Source organism: Pezoporus wallicus, unplaced genomic scaffold, assembly GCF_028554395.1.
Source record: "Pezoporus wallicus isolate ANWC-B61680 ecotype Strahan unplaced genomic scaffold, APGP_CSIRO_Pwel_v1 contig_2025, whole genome shotgun sequence".
Classification (NCBI taxonomy): domain Eukaryota; kingdom Metazoa; phylum Chordata; class Aves; order Psittaciformes; family Psittacidae; genus Pezoporus; species Pezoporus wallicus.
The window spans coordinates 4,688,897-4,706,118 of NW_026640253.1; the positions used below are offsets into that span (position 1 = coordinate 4,688,897).

Genomic DNA, 17,222 nt, shown 5'->3' on the forward strand with positions numbered 1-17,222 from the left:
TTTAAGGTGCCAATGGTAAAGAAATGGTCTTTCCAGTATAAGAGAAGAGTAATATCTGTAATCACAGCAGTTCACAGGGAAATCCAAGCTATAGGATTTAACTTAATTTCCCTTTGAAGACTGTACTCCACCCAGGTGTTAGAGCTCTGCCAGAGAGCTCTGTAATGCCAGAGGAAAGGACCTGTCAGCTATGGTCTTCTGTCTGGAATGCTGAACAGTATTTCACTATTCTGAGCTCAGGCCATGCAGTACACCTTATAGATAACAGCTGAGACCTTAGATTCCCTTCAAATTATTAAAAGAAGCTCACATAGAGCATGGGAGGAGCTGCTATGTACAGTATAACACAGCTCTGTGGCTAAAGAAATATTCTGTGGTTCCCTTGGTTGCCACCCCTGTCTATCCCACCTACAGCTGTCCAGCCAAGGAGTGTTGTGAACATTCCCGCCTGTGGCTGTGCACAACCTTCCAGCCTATTTTACTTACCTAGACCCCAAGGCATGGTATAAAACCACCTGAGCTGGTTCATGCACAGCTATCTCAGGTCCGTTTCCTTGTGCAGTATCATTTTGATTTTTCAGGCAAATATGCCATTCTTAAAATACCACTAACTATTCTCTTTGACTCTGTATTTTTCTTAACACCATTTTAACAGTATGAGACATTGCTCTGAAGAGCTATCCTTTTAGTTAATGAACAGAAGGCATTTTTACAACTCCTTAGCATCTGGTCATCAGAAATACTTGTGTGAATTAAGATGACAAGAGCAGCTTTAGTGAGAGCTATCCAGTGTCTGAATTAAGCAAACACGGTCAGTGAGGGCTGGGCCCATAGGGCAAAGAGGTTATGTCCACATGCAAAAATGCACTCAAATATTTTTCTGTGTTTTAACTACTTCGTATTCCTGACTTTAGTTTCCACTCACATCAAATATTTTCTTTTTTTTTTTCTTTTTTTTTTTTTTTTTCCTACTGTCACAAAGATATTACTGATGTTGGAGATTCTGAAAACCTAACTGGACACGTCTTGGGCAACTTGCTTTAGTTGATGCAGCTTTGAGCAGAGTGGTGGGACTAGATGGTCTTCAGAGGTTGCTTCCCACCTCAGCCTCCCTAGGACTGTGGTAAGAGTTCACATCTGCTTTGGAGAGAATGCATTAATTTCTTTTGATGCACAGGTATCTTCTGTTAAAATAAACAAGCAGCTATAGAACAAATTATAGTATTAAGTAGCTGGTCTGAGAGCAATACAGGAATTACAATATGTATGATTTAGCCCTTGAACCTTTTTGTTTGCTTGGAGTATCCAGTCATGTTACCAAACCTGAAGTGATTAATAATATTTGTTCAATTTCATAGACAAAGGAAAACCTTGCCAAGAAACCAAATGTACGTTTCTGAAGCTGTAGGGTCAAGGTTTTAGAAACAAATACCTGAAGCTTGACTCCTAAACCCATGTTTAGGTGATTGAGGTTTTCTATCAGAAAAGAAAGTTTTCTACCCAGAGTCTTCTGATTTTCATAGTCTGCAGAGACTGAACACTACAGCATTCAACTGAACAAAATGGGTTCATCAGTACTGAGAGAATGGGAGTGTGCATTTCACTAATGTTTATGAAACTGTGTATCAGTGACTAAGTAAAATTATAAACCACTTCCACTTCAAAACTATATATGTCACTTAAATATAAATCAAACCGAAGTCATTCTGTGTCACAAATCTTCCAACTTTAGTAACAGTTTGCTAACGAAATTTAGCTTTGCAATTACTTGCTTGCAGATGGTAAATGAGAAAACATTAATGCAAAGGAATATGGTGATCTTATGCACAACAGCCCGTTAGGCAAAGAACAAGCTGTGAACATTTTTATTTCTATTCTCTATACAGTTCAAATTTCCTTCCTTCTTTCTCTCTTTTTCTCTTTTTCTTTCTTTCTTTTTCTTTCTTTCTTTCTCTCTCTCTCTCTTGTTCTCTCTTTCTTTCTCTCTTCCTTTCTTTCATATATAGTAATCTCTGCTTAAAAGCATGTCTCAAAAAAATCTGGTAGTGTGGACACAGTCAATGTTTAACAACTACTCTGAATGCTACAACATCAGAGATACTGAAGACCTCTCCAGTTCTGCCTATTGGCACAGGAACATTCACAGGACTGTTAAGGGCTTTCAGAGGATCTAATTCTTTCATATTTGCCTAAGCCTCACAAAATTTTGAGGTCAGAAATTATTTATAGTAGAATAAAAATAAATCCACCAAATACAGTGAAAACTTTCTACTATTGGTTGGAACTTTTCCACCTTCCCTTCAACAGGAAGAACAGCTCCTGAGATATTGTTTATGATGGTCAGAAACTATAACAGGTTTCTAAAAGCATGAAATCCCTGCCCTGAAAATCCATATGCAGACTAATCACTGAGTGTTTATAAATTGCACTTTAGAGGTCCTCCATTTAAAGGCCAAAAATAGTTTGACAAATAGACAAAGACTGCAGCAGTGAACAGACTTTGAGAGATCGTCTTGTCCTTCTCCTTGCCCCAACATGGAGGGAACTATAATTACATTAATCGTAACAGAAGCTTGTCTGATCTCTTTTTAAGTTTACTCAGCAGATACTGTCCTATGCTCCTTATAGATGGATTAAAATGAACACAGAGTAAAGACAAATATGATAATAGTGCACACTATTTTCCTGTCTGGCACAGTTAAAAACCACAATACACCAAACCTACAGTGATTAAAAGTAGACATTTGCATTTGAAACCATAAAAATAACTTGCTTCAGACTACTTACAAGAACCATGAGCCATAAAACAAAAGAACTGCAATAAAAGATCTAAAACTCTTTCTGCAATTCTCCACTAACAAGATTACTTTTCCTCATAAATCTGAAGACTAGAAGGAACTCTTGAGTAACAAGACCTTTTGCACATTCATAAATATTAACATATTTAAGCCAGAAAATTCACTATAGCAACCCTACTTTTAGAGTTGGTATTTCAGGATCACCCTCTGATGGGAAAAATGGAATGATAGACAGCAGTATCTCTCATCACCACACTGGAAGATCTCTTTTTTGAACAGAAGTTCACTGGAAAACGCAGTATCCTCCCACAAGCAATACTGAATAGTCACACCAGCAGCCTGTGGGGGGGATGATAGCTTGAACAATTTGGCAAGACAGAGAGCTGGCCCTAAGCACTACACAGTTGTCAGTAACATTTAAAAAACAGCTTCTATACAGAACACAGAAAAACTGTCCAAATTTGCTCACTGCCAAATCACTTGAACACAACTGAAAAAAGCAAAGAACTGGTTCAAGAAAAAACAAAACCACTTCAAATACTAAACTTCAGGAGAAACAGAGAAGGTGTTAAGCCATAATACTATCAATTTCCACAAAATGAGGGGAAAAATATCATTTAAGACTTAGAAGTTAAACCAGAAAAACATAAAATTCATTAAATCGCCCCATGGATACAACTGATTCAGGGAACAGTATTTGACAGACCATTAAAATAAAATAAATCAAAAACTACTAAAATTAGCTGACTAAAATTGAAACTGATCTACTGCCTCAGACAAAAAGTCTACAACTGTTTTGTGCTTTGCACCAATTTCCCTTTCAGGAAAAAAAAAAATCATTTGGTTATTTCAATTATTCTCAATTATGTTGAAAGGAAGGGTGACAAGAATCTGTAGCTTTCTAATAAATATTCGACACAGCTGTCACAGTCCTTTGCATTTTACTTTTTTTTCATGTGTAAACTAGCACTGTGTTTATGGAAACCAAGACAGCAATGCTCCTATTCATGACTTATGGCACTATGTGATGTAATTATTTTCATTTAATGTAATGGCATGAAGAAGAATGGGATCCATTATGAGTCTAACTGCTAGAGTAGCACCTTAACCAAGGAGTGCCTCATTGTTTCCATGTAGTATCTCTCAAAATAATAGAAATCACAACCAAATCAAGTTTACAATCTATTATAAATATTATTTTATGATTAGTGTTTAGCCCCTAATGAAGGAAACAGGACAGTTAAAGGCATTAGATACTTTTCAAAAGGGGACTAAATTTTAAGTGAGATTGTCTTGAACAGACCTGTTCCTGTTTCTGCATCTGTGCCAGGAAGAGCACAATAGCAAATGAATTTACTGACAGAAATGCCAAATAAACACACTGAGAAGCTTGGAACCTGACTCCAGGGACAGACGTGAGTAAGCAGTGTAATTTCTCAAACCTTCTTCAACAGAACTGTGATTTGGCACATGTTGGAGGAGCATTTATTTCCTAGCCACAACAGCTATCTGTCATCACCCCTCCTGCCCTGGGAAGGTTCACCTGCTCCAAGCAGTGAGTGTAGTATAGATCCATCCCCTAGCACTCCTGGTTCTCCAGCTCTGGAGGCATGTCCTACCTACTCCCGTAGCTGAAGGTTTCGTCAACAAAGGTTCTGCTGTTAATAGGACAATGCAGGCAGAGTTTACCCTCAATTTCAACAACAGCTTTAAGCAAATTAGCCAAAACCCACAAAGAATGCCCTTCCTGTTCTAAAAAATTCCCTTAGAAAATGGGAATGTATTTATTTTATACTTACTGATCTTTTTACGGGTCTTTTTACTCAGGAAACTACTGAGGAGATAACTGATCACACAGGTAACTATTTGATACTGAAAGTGGTATCAAACTTTAAAAATACAATAGAAAAGCAGAGAAAACACTTTCCCCCTATCACAGCCAGTTATATAAATCACAGGAGTTTCTACTGTAATAGGCAACTATGAAACAGACAGAAATGCAGCTTTCACACTGACAGGAACCTTTAAAGTTTGCCAGAATCAGGGAACCACTTCAGTTCAACAGGAGACAGATAGTTAGGGGAAGGTTAAGGCATCAGGAAACTTGGTTCTAATAACCAAAGTAACCCGCTGCAATTAAAAATTTCTGAGTGCGGACTGCAATTTATTTGAAATAAAATCCATCTCCAGCACACAGATTTGCTGACTCAGGTGTATCTGGTGTAAGTGAAGTGATCATTGCTCTGGATTAAATGAATCACCTTCATTTGCACTCTAGTAAAACGAGTCAGCCAGAGTAGCAGTGTAGCAGAGGACAGTCCCCCCAGAGAGCTTGGCATTTTTCAAGAAAATACTCTCTGTGAACTCCAAACCAAGGGGTGTACAAAACACTGCAGCACCATAAAAATTAATGCAATTTGTCAATATGTTTTGTCATGTATCAAGGCTACAACTCAGTACATAAAAGATCCACACGTGAGAGAGAAATCACACACTACTGTTTTTCATGTTACTTCAGTAACTTCGATAATCTAATCCCAGGAAGTCAAATGAACTATTGAACATACATCTTCTTTTAGAGTTCTACTAAATAATTCCTCAACTTACTTTCTTCCTGGCCTAAAGCTGATTGAGCTATTGTGCAGTAATCCAGTTGATTAAACTCAGTTTGATATATTCTGATGCAACAGGTATATTTTTCTAGGGCACTTTCCATTCTAATGAAAGCTGATTAGACCCTTTTTCCATTTTACCGTAACTAAGTCATTTCTCTCAGTGGTCCTAGTTTAAGGCCATAAAATGAAGGTTATTTAACAGACCATTTTATTAACTCACCTCCCCTGAGGTTTTCCATTTTAGGTATTTTAAAAGACCCCTCATTTCCCAATTTTTTTTTCCCTACTAAAAGAGTGCTAAAAAGAACAAATACTGAACATGCCTTACCTATGTTGAGTCAGAATTACGTAGCACTGAAAGCGACTGTGATTAGTTTTGCATTCATCTTATTGGTAGTCTCTGTAGGCCAGTCCCTCAGATGGGAGCTCCAAGGAGCTGAAACTACTTGGTAGTATCGTAAGATAAGAACTGACAGAATCACAGAGTTACATCCATTTGGGAAGACAACTCTTTCCTTTAATGATGAACTACTTCTAATTTGAGGAGGTGAGATATGTGAGCTTCTCTACTGACCTAGTATCACTGAAGGCCTGTATTTCCTTCATTTTGTGGCAACACTCTCTAGATTACATAGATGGCTTTATGGTTAATTCTTTTTTAATGTCACAAGGAAGAACCTACCTGACACTGTGTAACACAACCTATTAATGAAAAATGAAGTCCTAGGAGGCAGTTAGCACCTTTCAAGATCAGCCCTTAAACTAAAAACAAAACCCAACTTTTTAAGGAAGGCAATATCCTCTTTTCCCCCTTCCATTTTTAAGAATTTCAATTGAGAGTTTCTATATATAATCTTGTTCTTTAGGTTTGATATCATGCCTAGTTTCATCTCAGCATTATTGTGAGAAAGGCAGCACATCTCAACATAAAACGAGCTGTTTGTGATGGAAACTTGAACACTATGACTACTATGCCATTCTCATCTCAGGGACTATGAATGTACATCTGCAAAAACAACAGAAAATCCAGTTCTGGAGTGTGCAGTAAAATGGTAGTTCTGACTGCCTTAAACTGGATTTACTGCTCTGTCTTCATGCTGGCACAATGCCTGAAGCTTAGTGGAGTATTCCAGGCTGGTTTAGGATCATCTACGAGAAAAACACAGAGTACTTCGCATGATCAATGTATTTTCAAGGATACTAACATCAACTACCATGATTTCCTGTCATCAAACTCTTTCCAGAGCTCCTACTCGGGGACAGAATAATAGACCCTCTTTTTCAGATTTCATGTTAAGTCAAGAGCTGATCAGCAGAAGTTTAGTCAAGAGTTGCATAAAATACTATCAGATTTCAGGGTTAACTGAGTATCAGACAACCTGTAAAGTGCTGCTATATCTCTTTATAACAACTGATCTTTCCAGGCTTGTAGGATAAAAACTAAAGTACAAGTTCTCTTATTTCATCTGACATGTTTCTCTTCCTACAATCTTTGTGACAGATCATGGTGTCTATAGACAACATCTCTGTCCACATGTGATGATTCTCTTTATACTAAGCCATTGAGGTTTTCTGTAACTTCATTACCTTATGCTGTTCTTATCTTCTGGAAGACATAAGTGCTGAAGCAAAGAGACAGACTAGATGAAAATTTCTAGTCAGGCACTGCTCACTTCAGACAGCTCTAGCAATTTGCAGATCTACAAAACAAAACAAAACAACAACAAAAAAACAACAAAACCAACCAAACAAAAAAAACCGAACCCCAACAAACCAACAAAACCCTGACAATGTATTTCTTGCTCCTTGTAGTCTTTTGAGCTCCCCAATAGAAGGGGATTCTGGACAAGGTTTTGTTTCTATGTCATAAATCTTCCTTTCTTTTACATAGCCTACCTTTTTTCTTCACCATACCATAACTAAAGCATTCCCCTCTGATATGAAAGCATATTGCATTGCTACTGCCTACTGACTTCTTCCTTGCCTCTCAATCTCTCCAGTTTGCTAGAGATGCAGGTAAACAACAGCTATGAATTCGTAAGCTGTCTCCTCAATTTCTGGTGAAAAAGCTTTCCTCAAATCTCTTTTCTAACACTGAAGTAATGCTCTAAGTTGAACTGCCATAAGATTCATTCCTAGTTGAATGGGAACCTTTGGAGTCTTGCAGTTCTCCAGCTTCCCACATCTTGGAGACAGCGTTACCAGAGACAACAATTTGATGATCTCAGCAAGAATCCATCTTGGGCACAAGGCATTCCTGAGGTTGTCATGTATAGATTCTTGCCCTTCTATACAATGCTGTGCAGCACAAATAGCAATAATAAAAATTAATGCTGTTTCTGGAGTATGTTTTGCCTTATATCAAGGCTAGTCTCAGTACATGAAATCCTGTGTGTGAGATACAAACCATACACACAGTCATGCATCTTTTGTCACAGTATTCCTTAAGCTTTATCTATTTATATGCATGGGAATGGGTAAAGAGAAGAAACATTCCTTTGGAAACTGAGAGATAACTGGAGAGATCACAAAGCCAGACCCAGTACTACACAGTTTCACTTGCACGTTCAAAACTGATAGTCAATGACACAAAGACAGTTGGTTTCAAGGGCACAAAATATCACTAAAAAAATAACTCTAGACATTTTATTTAAGAATCAGGCTACACAGAAATATTTTAAACTTGTTGCTCATACAATAATACTACTACTACAAAGAGACATAGTCACTTCTGTGACATGCGGATGTAAGTACATTTTGCAGGTACTGACACTGCACTTGTACATGGTAATAAAAAATAGAAATCATTGTTTATTTGCTGGCACAGGGAGTTGTAAACTTCTTTATTTGCTGGCAAATGTGTCATGAACTTGTTTTCCATTTTAGAAGATCTTGTTTTCCATTTCAGAAGACCTTGTTCTCTTTCTGCTCTGTGCACATAAGCAAGGACTGATATTAGGGGCATTAGGACAGGAGGAATAATCATTCCATAGCATATAAAAATGACAGACCATGTATCTAGCCCTGGAAAATCCTTTACTCTTCCTAAAACATCACCATAATTCCATTAGGTATATGGTATATTTTTCAGCTTCATAAAACATTAATGCTGTTTGCATCTCGCTTTATTATCTTTTTTGTAGTTTTGCTTTTATTTTTCCAATTATTTCTACTGTAAGCAAATCTGCCGGTATTGGTACTGCTTGAAAAGATTGCTTCAAATAGAAGATGGCAGCTTTTGAAACATTAAACAACGATTAGACAGGCACTGGGCCAAAGGAGTGTGTCAGTTAGGAGCAGAGGAACAATGCAGCAGCCTACAGTAAGCTATCTTGGGAGAACTGAGAGCACTTAGCAATTTCATCAAGATTGTCTCTGCTGCCAAACAAAACCAATGATTTATGCTGCCATATTATTTAGCATTCATTGCGATTCTAAATCATTTACCGGGGAGTTTACACTGCAGCGTAGACAAACCCTGTTAAACTCACTGAAAGGCAAAGTGTCCTTTGAGTTGGCATCAAAAACATCTGTGAAAAAATTCTGGAGCACCTACTATTCCTCTCAGATTACACTTGGAAGTAAATTAATATTAAAAAAACTAAAAATCATTTGTTTATTCACAAATTTCAGTACAAACTGCCATAGAGATGTGGCAGGTGGCTAATAGGGAACAAAGCTCCACGCAGGTCCCCCAGGAAGAAGTCTCTGTCTATCAAACTGCCAGGAGAGCTAGATTTGCCCTGTCTTGAAGGAAGCAGGTTGAAGAACTTACTTAAAAAAATAACAGGCTTCTAGACATTTATGAAAATCATAAACAAGAAAGGTGAGGTTTTAGCATATAACCTGATATGGAGTCACATCTATATTCTGTCTACTCAGACTCTGAAAACAGACTTCCAGTAAGTGGTGTTAACAAGGGCTCTGGTTAAGGAGGCCCAACAAAACCAAAATATCTTTTCCAAATAAACTGGGTGAGGAAAAACAAGCATAATTGTTCACTCTATCACAGCCTAACCTCCAAGTCTTCATTTTTCCCATGTTAATTTAATCATCGTAAATGGTAATTTTAGAGTTTACATCTAGTTTCATCACAGTTTCCATAAAGTTTTAAATAGAGCTTCCCCAAAGCTTCTCAGGCTGCTACTTGAAGCATACTATTTAAAACAGATTACTTTTCCAGCGCAAAAGGAAAGAACACCATCTGACTAATGGCCCCACAAATAAGTAACAGTGAACGAGTGAAGTCAAGTAATTTAAAATCTGGTCATCCAATCCAGTTGGAGAATACTTCCCAAAGTTAAATGCCAAACATATCTACAGAAAAGTATGCCAAAAGTCAACATGACTTGATTATTATATTCACAAGGATTCAAGTATCTTTTGATCAAAAGTTCTGTCCTTGAACTTTAGACTTACAGTAGGTCCCACAATGTCTTTAAAGCATGTACCAATACCTATAGATGTGCCTTTGTGTACGCCTATCAGGTGAACATAGAATAGTCTGCAATTTATTCATATAGTTTTGCTGATTTTTATCATTTGGTGACATACTCAAACACGCTTAAATGCTTCCTTAGGCAAATATCATGTCTCAAACTCTTGAGCACATTAAGAATTTTCAGGTTCTCTCACAAAGAAGTAGAAGTGTTCAAAATTATCAGCTCTAGCAGGAAGTTTTACCATCAGCTTAAGTTAAGATAGCAGCATTAATTTTATGAAAGTTATCTTTTCATGAATTTTTAAGTATGTTTCGGTTAGGAAGAAAATGTGAATTCTAATAAAGTTCATTTAAAAGGCAATTTCTATTTCTTACTTTATATAGGACATAATCTTCTAACTCCTTTGCCTAACACTACAGAGTATTTGCCCCACACCTTGTCAAACTCTTGTGAGTACCATTGTCTTGATAAGGAAAGAGAAAGAAATTCTTTAAAAAGTTGTTCAGGCTCTTAGCAGCTGATGTGACTAAAATATCTCAAATACAAATTCTACTGGATGCAAGGAGATCTCTGGATACTTTACAGGAAAAGATGTTAAAAGGAAATAACCTGATCAAACCAGCATTACTTTGCTGATATCAACAGCAAAATGACATCAGCAGTTCTCTCACAAGTTCTACATGACTGTCACTAAACTGGATCTATCCATATGGCTGCTACTTAAATTTAGTGAGATGTGTGTGAGAATATTATCAACAGAAACAATTCAAGCATTCTTGAAGGCAAAATAATCCCACAAACGTGAGGGGAGGGGGGAGAGGAAATAGGAGGGGGTTTTCTTAATCAAGCAATTTCTCAGAGATCTCTAGTAATTAATTTTAATGCTAAAATCACAGTGACAGCACTAAGAAGGGAGCATTTATATGCACTGGTGTTCTCACAGTCAGGATGCCACCAGTCCATAGCACATCCAGTGCACATGGGGTGAATTCCTCATTGCTACCAGAAGGGCTTAGAACTAGTCTGTTCTTCCCGAATTTGACTGCAGACATGGTTTCTGAATCATACCTGACATACGTGATGCTATTTCCTATAAGCTGGCCCAAATTATCCTTTCATGAAATTCCAAAGTGCAAATGTGCAGCTATTTATCACTTTCAACTGCAGCTGCATTGTTTGTAACAGGCTTTGATGTTAGCAGAAACCCGACAGCACGTATGACTGTGCCCACACTAAGAATTGTGTCTTTAGAGGCTAGCACAACAGGCAAGGAGTTGCAGAATAAGAAAATACTCACTGTTCACTGAACTACTTGGCATATATAGGGTACACAGCACATGTGAAATAGCTAAACAGTAGGAACTGGTACACTATGGCAGGATTCAAGCTAAAACAAAACTACAATGAAAAAATGCTGTACTGAATCTGACATAGAAAAGGGTATTTATTAGACTGCAACTCTGCAAATGTATTGAGACTGAACTAGTTAAACTACTTTGAGGATAGAATAAAAGATAAGATGACTACATATTAACTTTCAACAACTACTGGCTAGGGAATATTCAGTGCATAACACTATATGAACATCTGAGTCAAAAACCCTGATGCCAGGAGGCTGCAATAAAAGCTCTGCTGCCCACTGCTTACCTTTGATACGGACAGAGGTTATGCTATCGGCTTGCACACACATTGAAATTTTGCTTTTCCAACCATACAAACAGACTGAACTATACTATACTGCAGATGATTAAAGTCCTTTAGAAAAGCTACTTTGTCACTGCAAAAACCTGCTGAGCACACACAAGGGCAAATGGTCCAACAGAGGTGCAAGCTCTCTAGGATGCTCTTTGGGAGACACTTGGCTGCAGTGGTCCTGCAGCCCCATTTCACTCTCACAGCGCTGAAGCTTTCATAACCTTCCAGAAAATGAAGGCTAGGGACCTTCCACATCAGTTATAAAGAACAGAGAATGTGACAGTTCCCATTAGGAACCAAACAGCATGCTGGTTATCAAACAGCTTTCATACAAATATTCTTACACTGCTACAAAAATCATTGTTGCCTCCAGCAAGGGATGCTATCTCCACCCCTATGTGTGACTGGATACAAGTCAACATTTAAGTCTGATAGAGCTTGGAGTTCAGACAGGAGAGAGTTAGAAACACTGATCTAAAAGAATGCAACATAAGTATTTTCAAATGAAAGCAAAAGAAATGGAAAAACATGTCTGAAAAGAAGGTGTCAGAGAGTAAAAGGAGGAAAATTGGAGAACAATAAAAATGTGCCACAAAGGAAGGAGCAGTATACTGCTGGGAGGAGGAAAGAAGGAGGGATCAGTCAGGCAGTAGTTTAATTACTATGGCTAAAGACAAGGGGGAGCTGAATGATGAGATGGAAAAAAATAGAGGTGTGCAGTTTGTGAGAAGAGCAGCAAACCCTGGGGTGGAAGAGATGGGCAGAAGGTAAGAAGTGTGGGTATACTGGAATTTGAGAACATGGAAAATGAGACCCCAACTGGAAGGACACAAACTCATATAAAGGATGAGGTGTGTGGAATGGATGTGAGGAAGTGAACATCTTAAAAGAACAGACTGCCAAGATGAAATGAAGAAAAGGAAAGTGGACTGAGGGAATAAAGTCCAAGGAGTTAGACCACTCCTGGATGACAAAAGAAGAAAAAGGTGTGAAGAGTGACAAATCAAAGCAAAAGAGGGGTAAGAATAGTTGGGACAGATGGCCTTCATTGGCAATGTCTCTCTCTTCTGCTCTTTTGCTCACTTCCTTCTGATATCCTACTCCACAGCCTCGTCCCTTTAAAGCAGGAATAAAACACAACATCACACGGACTGGCAAGTAAGAGAAGAGACCAGTCTGCAGCCACTCCAGGACATCATCTTCAGGACTTACTGTCCTTGTAAAAATCTCACAGTCCATTTACATTAGTGGTTTTAATTTTTTCCACAAGAGTTTTGAGCTGCATGGCCAGGCATTGCTGGGACACGAATCAAAGTGTTCATAGTTTGCTTCTGGTTATTTTATTCTTACATATTTTCAAATGCCTCCACAGTAGTGGGCAAAAAACCTGAAGACCCCACATATGCTCAAAGAACTGTCTTCATTTATTCAAGTTTCAGTGCTAAATGTTACTATGAAAGTAAAATGCATAGTCTGTAATGACAGTTAATGTTATTCTCAAATCTACAATGAAGACAGATTTCCCAGTCTATACATAAGTATATGCTTTTTAGCATCTGATTCCTAACTAGTATTACACAGCCTTCTTTCATGTCAGACCCTGCCAACACTACTGAAAACTCATTTGTGTAAGGGCTGGGCAATAACATGGATTTCAGCATCAATACCTTTAATTTATGAGGGGAATGAATGTAGGCAGATAAAGTGAAGCCTTCACAATGTATAAAAATGCCCCAAAGTGAATTCAGGTTTGAATAAAGTTTGGCTTTTTCCTTGTTTAAAAATGTTTTTATTTGTCTTTGAAATTTGCTGGCATTCACATAAGCGAAGAACAAAAAGCCAAACAGGAGTACAGCAAGGCCTAAAGTTTTCCCTAAGACATTGTTAGCAACAGTTTTTTTAAATCTTCATTCACAGTTGTCTGATCTACAAGTATGCCATCTTCAAATTACACTGTGATATGAAATCCAGCATGCATTTGAACAGTGCCTTTGAGTAAAGCTTTTGTAAAGAACAAAAGTCAGATGATCTTCTATTCCCAATTACCTCTTAAAAACACCAAAAAAAAGAAATATGCCTTTCTAATGAAAAGCTCTGGATGCTTTCTGAAAAGTTTCTTTTTCTTCAGTGTTTTGAGGACAACACTGCAAATCTCTCAAAGGTGACATAGTTGCACCTGACCCACTTTCTACCACTCTGTGCTAGTTTTTAACAGCGCAAGTCACAAAATTAGCATCCCATGATACCCAGCATTATCACTGCAATTCAATAGCTGTATTCACGGAAATCTCAGGACAAAACAAGAATCATTAAACTGAACATGTTAGAATATTTCATTCTTAAGTAATGACTCAAAGAAAAAGGAAGTAACCTGATGAAACCTGAGCCTCCACTGCAACATCTATTATTAACTTCAATCTGAAAAAAATGTCATAGAGGATTATAATTACTGCTGTAACAGTTCATAAGGCATACTCTGGATACATTAATGCACACTGCAACCCCATGAAGCTGAACACATACATCATAGCTCACAAGGAGCCTTTTTAGAGAGATTTCAAATCAACTTAAAATATCGTCATAGGTTCTCAATAAATCAGTGGGGTTCAATGCCAGCAAAAGGAGTGAAAAGCCAGAATGGGACTCCAGTGGCACCACAGAGGACAGGATGCAACAAGCCAGAGGATGAACAAAACACTATTCCAGTACTTTCCAGCTCAGGCCATGTTTTTTCTAAATAACTTTCTGAGGTCTAATTAAGCACCAGGAGTCATGGGCATGGTCACTTAAAAGTTTCTTTTTAAAGCCTCTTCTCTGCAAATCCCTCTCCTCTAATGCACTGAGTAATAAATTATTTTATTGCCAAGTTAGAAACTAATGAGTATACTACCTCTGAAAAGCAAACAGCACTCCTAACAAGAATGAGAAAGATTCTCATCTGAGAGACAGCACATAAAACTACTGTAAATCAGCTGAACTGTCTGCAGTTGCTCTGTTTCACACCAATGTGACTGAGACCTGAATGAGGCCCAAATGAACAGCACTGATATTTGGGTTACTTATTTAGTAAGTCTTCTGTCCCCCCTATATAGTAGAAAGAGAGACACTGAAATGCATTTTTTAACCTTCAATTAAATTAAATTTTAATACTAGAGTACCTAACAACATATATGAAACATTTAAGTGTTATGCTTATCAGAATTCCACCAGAAAAGATGATATGGTGAAATACCCCCATGAAGCTGTGCAAACGGTTTTATTAAAATAATGGATCCAAATTCTGGGGCCTGCTAAATCTATTTTCTGCTTTCAAATGGCACATGCTGGCATCTTCACAGTTTCCTAACTTGAAACATTTATTTTAAAACAGGGGAACTTCACAAAGAGAGTAATTGAGGTCTCCTGAAACATGACTGGGAACTTGAAAAACTGCACTGAGGTTTAGAGAGAGTCATAGATAATTTGCTTGACATACCCTAAAGTGCATGAAATAAAATGCTATAGCTGATACTGCTCAAGACAAATGTATAGGCTTTGGCTGTACACTTGAATATATGGTTACAGCAATCAGCCGTCTGGAATTTTAAAAAGCAACTAGTTCTTCCACTGCTCTTTTCTGACACATATCTACCAAAATAAGACATGAATCCAGGTGTTCATTACTAGATTCAGAATTCGGCCCATAGCAAGAATTTCTCCCAGTCTATCGGTATATTGCCTCCCCTCAGAAGCAGGAAATTCCAGTGCCATCCTCTAGTGCCAATCATCGTATCTGCTTTAATTTTAAACCACTGTGCTATGGGAATCCAACCAAATAGTGCAAGAAAGTCTCAATAAAAAAAAAGTGTTTATTTGAACTCTGCTTGATCTCTGTTCTCACTTTTTCATTCTAGTCACTTCCCATAGCATGATGTTTCTTGCCTGTGAAATCCATGGCTGTTGCACCTCAGAAAAAATCCTGCTTTGAGTTATAAAAGTTGCCATCCCTGGCAAAAGCCTGACAGTGAATATACCTCCTGTAATTACGATTCTGACAGGGCCCTGCAAGAAGCAGAGTCTGGTGCCAGACTCCAGCATAAAGCAAGTTTTTTCCCCCTCAGGTACCATTACAGTGAAACCCAGAGTAACCCACTTATGTTACAAGCAGCAACACTTGCAACCTAAAGAGATACTAACAAAGCCATAGAATGACACTAAATACAAAGGAATAGTTTCAACCATTTAGAAGGGAGAAAAAAAAAAAAAAATAGAATACTGTGAAAGTAAAAGTGAATTGTAAAATAAATATTTCAGGATTTAAACTAATAACAGAAAAGCCCATAAATCATCTTTACAATCACTCCCTTTTCTACCAAACATCCATCCTCTCCAAATAGAGGCCTGTTACCAGCTCTTCAGCATACATTATGGGATAAAGAGGGCTGTAGGAATCTAATTTACTACTGCAGGGAGGAGATGCCAGAAAAAGGGTTAGAGTAGCAGAAAATCCTGGAGACAGCTGATTTTTTATAGGAGACTAAGTATCACTCTGCACAGAGTGATTTCATATAGAATGACATGTAACACCAAGCCAAGAGAGCCAAACCAAAGGTTACCTTCTTCTCAATTTCTGTCCTCCTGTCTGAGGCCAGGAAGCTAAGGATTTAAAGCACTAGAGGGTAAGAAAGGCAAGCTTGAATAAAAGGCACAGCCAGGCATAAAAATATGATACTATAAAGTACCAATACCGGTACTAACAAAAAATGTGGCTGAACAGGTCTTCCTGAAAGACTGAGTGGTTCCTGTGATTTCTTATCTATTTCAGGTAAATAATAACAAAAAGGAATACTTTTGACAAGCCCACAGAGCACAGTGCAAAGAGTATTTGTTAGTGAGCTCGTCACAGTGATGACAGGCTCTCAGAAACACTGGTGTTTCTGACACAGCCCTGCAATGTGCCCACTGATATAACTGCCTGTAAACTACAGTAAATCAGACTCAACCTCTAGAAACCACTTTTTTCAGTCAGATTATTTTTCTTCTATGGCTGCCTTGTGGTCAGTTCCTGTGCATCCACGGGCCTTGTGCCCTGTATCACCAATACTCATTCATATTCACTGAGCTCCTGTTTGAAAGATGCAGGAATTAATTTCTACAAACACATTCCAGAGCTCAAGTCCACAAAAAAAAAAAACTTGTTTCTTATTTTTCTCTATCAAATGCCATGTATTACATGAAGGAGTGGGCAAAAATCAAAGGCCACCAAGATTTCATCAGTAAAACAACATGTCAAACAACTGAACTGCATGCTGCAGCAAATCAAAATTCTACTTTAGTTCACAACATGTTTCTGAGACACATGTATGCACGTGCACAGATGTTAATTTTGGGGGTTTTTTACTTTGCTTATAATTTGCTGTTTCATGGGATTTTTCATTTACTGTTTTTCTATTTACTGTTACCATCTCATGGCTACATCACAAGTTGTGCCATGAACTAAGAACAACTCATAAATCCTGCACCCCAATTCACTCACACTGTTCCATAACTAGGTGTTTCAAGAAAAGCTTGGTCAGCCTTAGGTAACTCTAACCATAGTATTATTCACTGGAATTGTATTTGACATAAGCCTACATCAAGTTGTTGGGTTTTGTGTGTTCTTTAAAGGGTCGGGATTTGCTTTTCCCTTCACT

General features: G+C 37.8%; 1 protein-coding gene across 2 annotated transcripts in view; it reads right to left on the minus strand.

The window, feature by feature from the left end:
• The window catches only part of GALNT18 (polypeptide N-acetylgalactosaminyltransferase 18), a 242,084-nt gene that overhangs the window by 102,510 nt on the left and 122,352 nt on the right, over positions 1–17,222 (minus strand). The window lies entirely within an intron of this gene.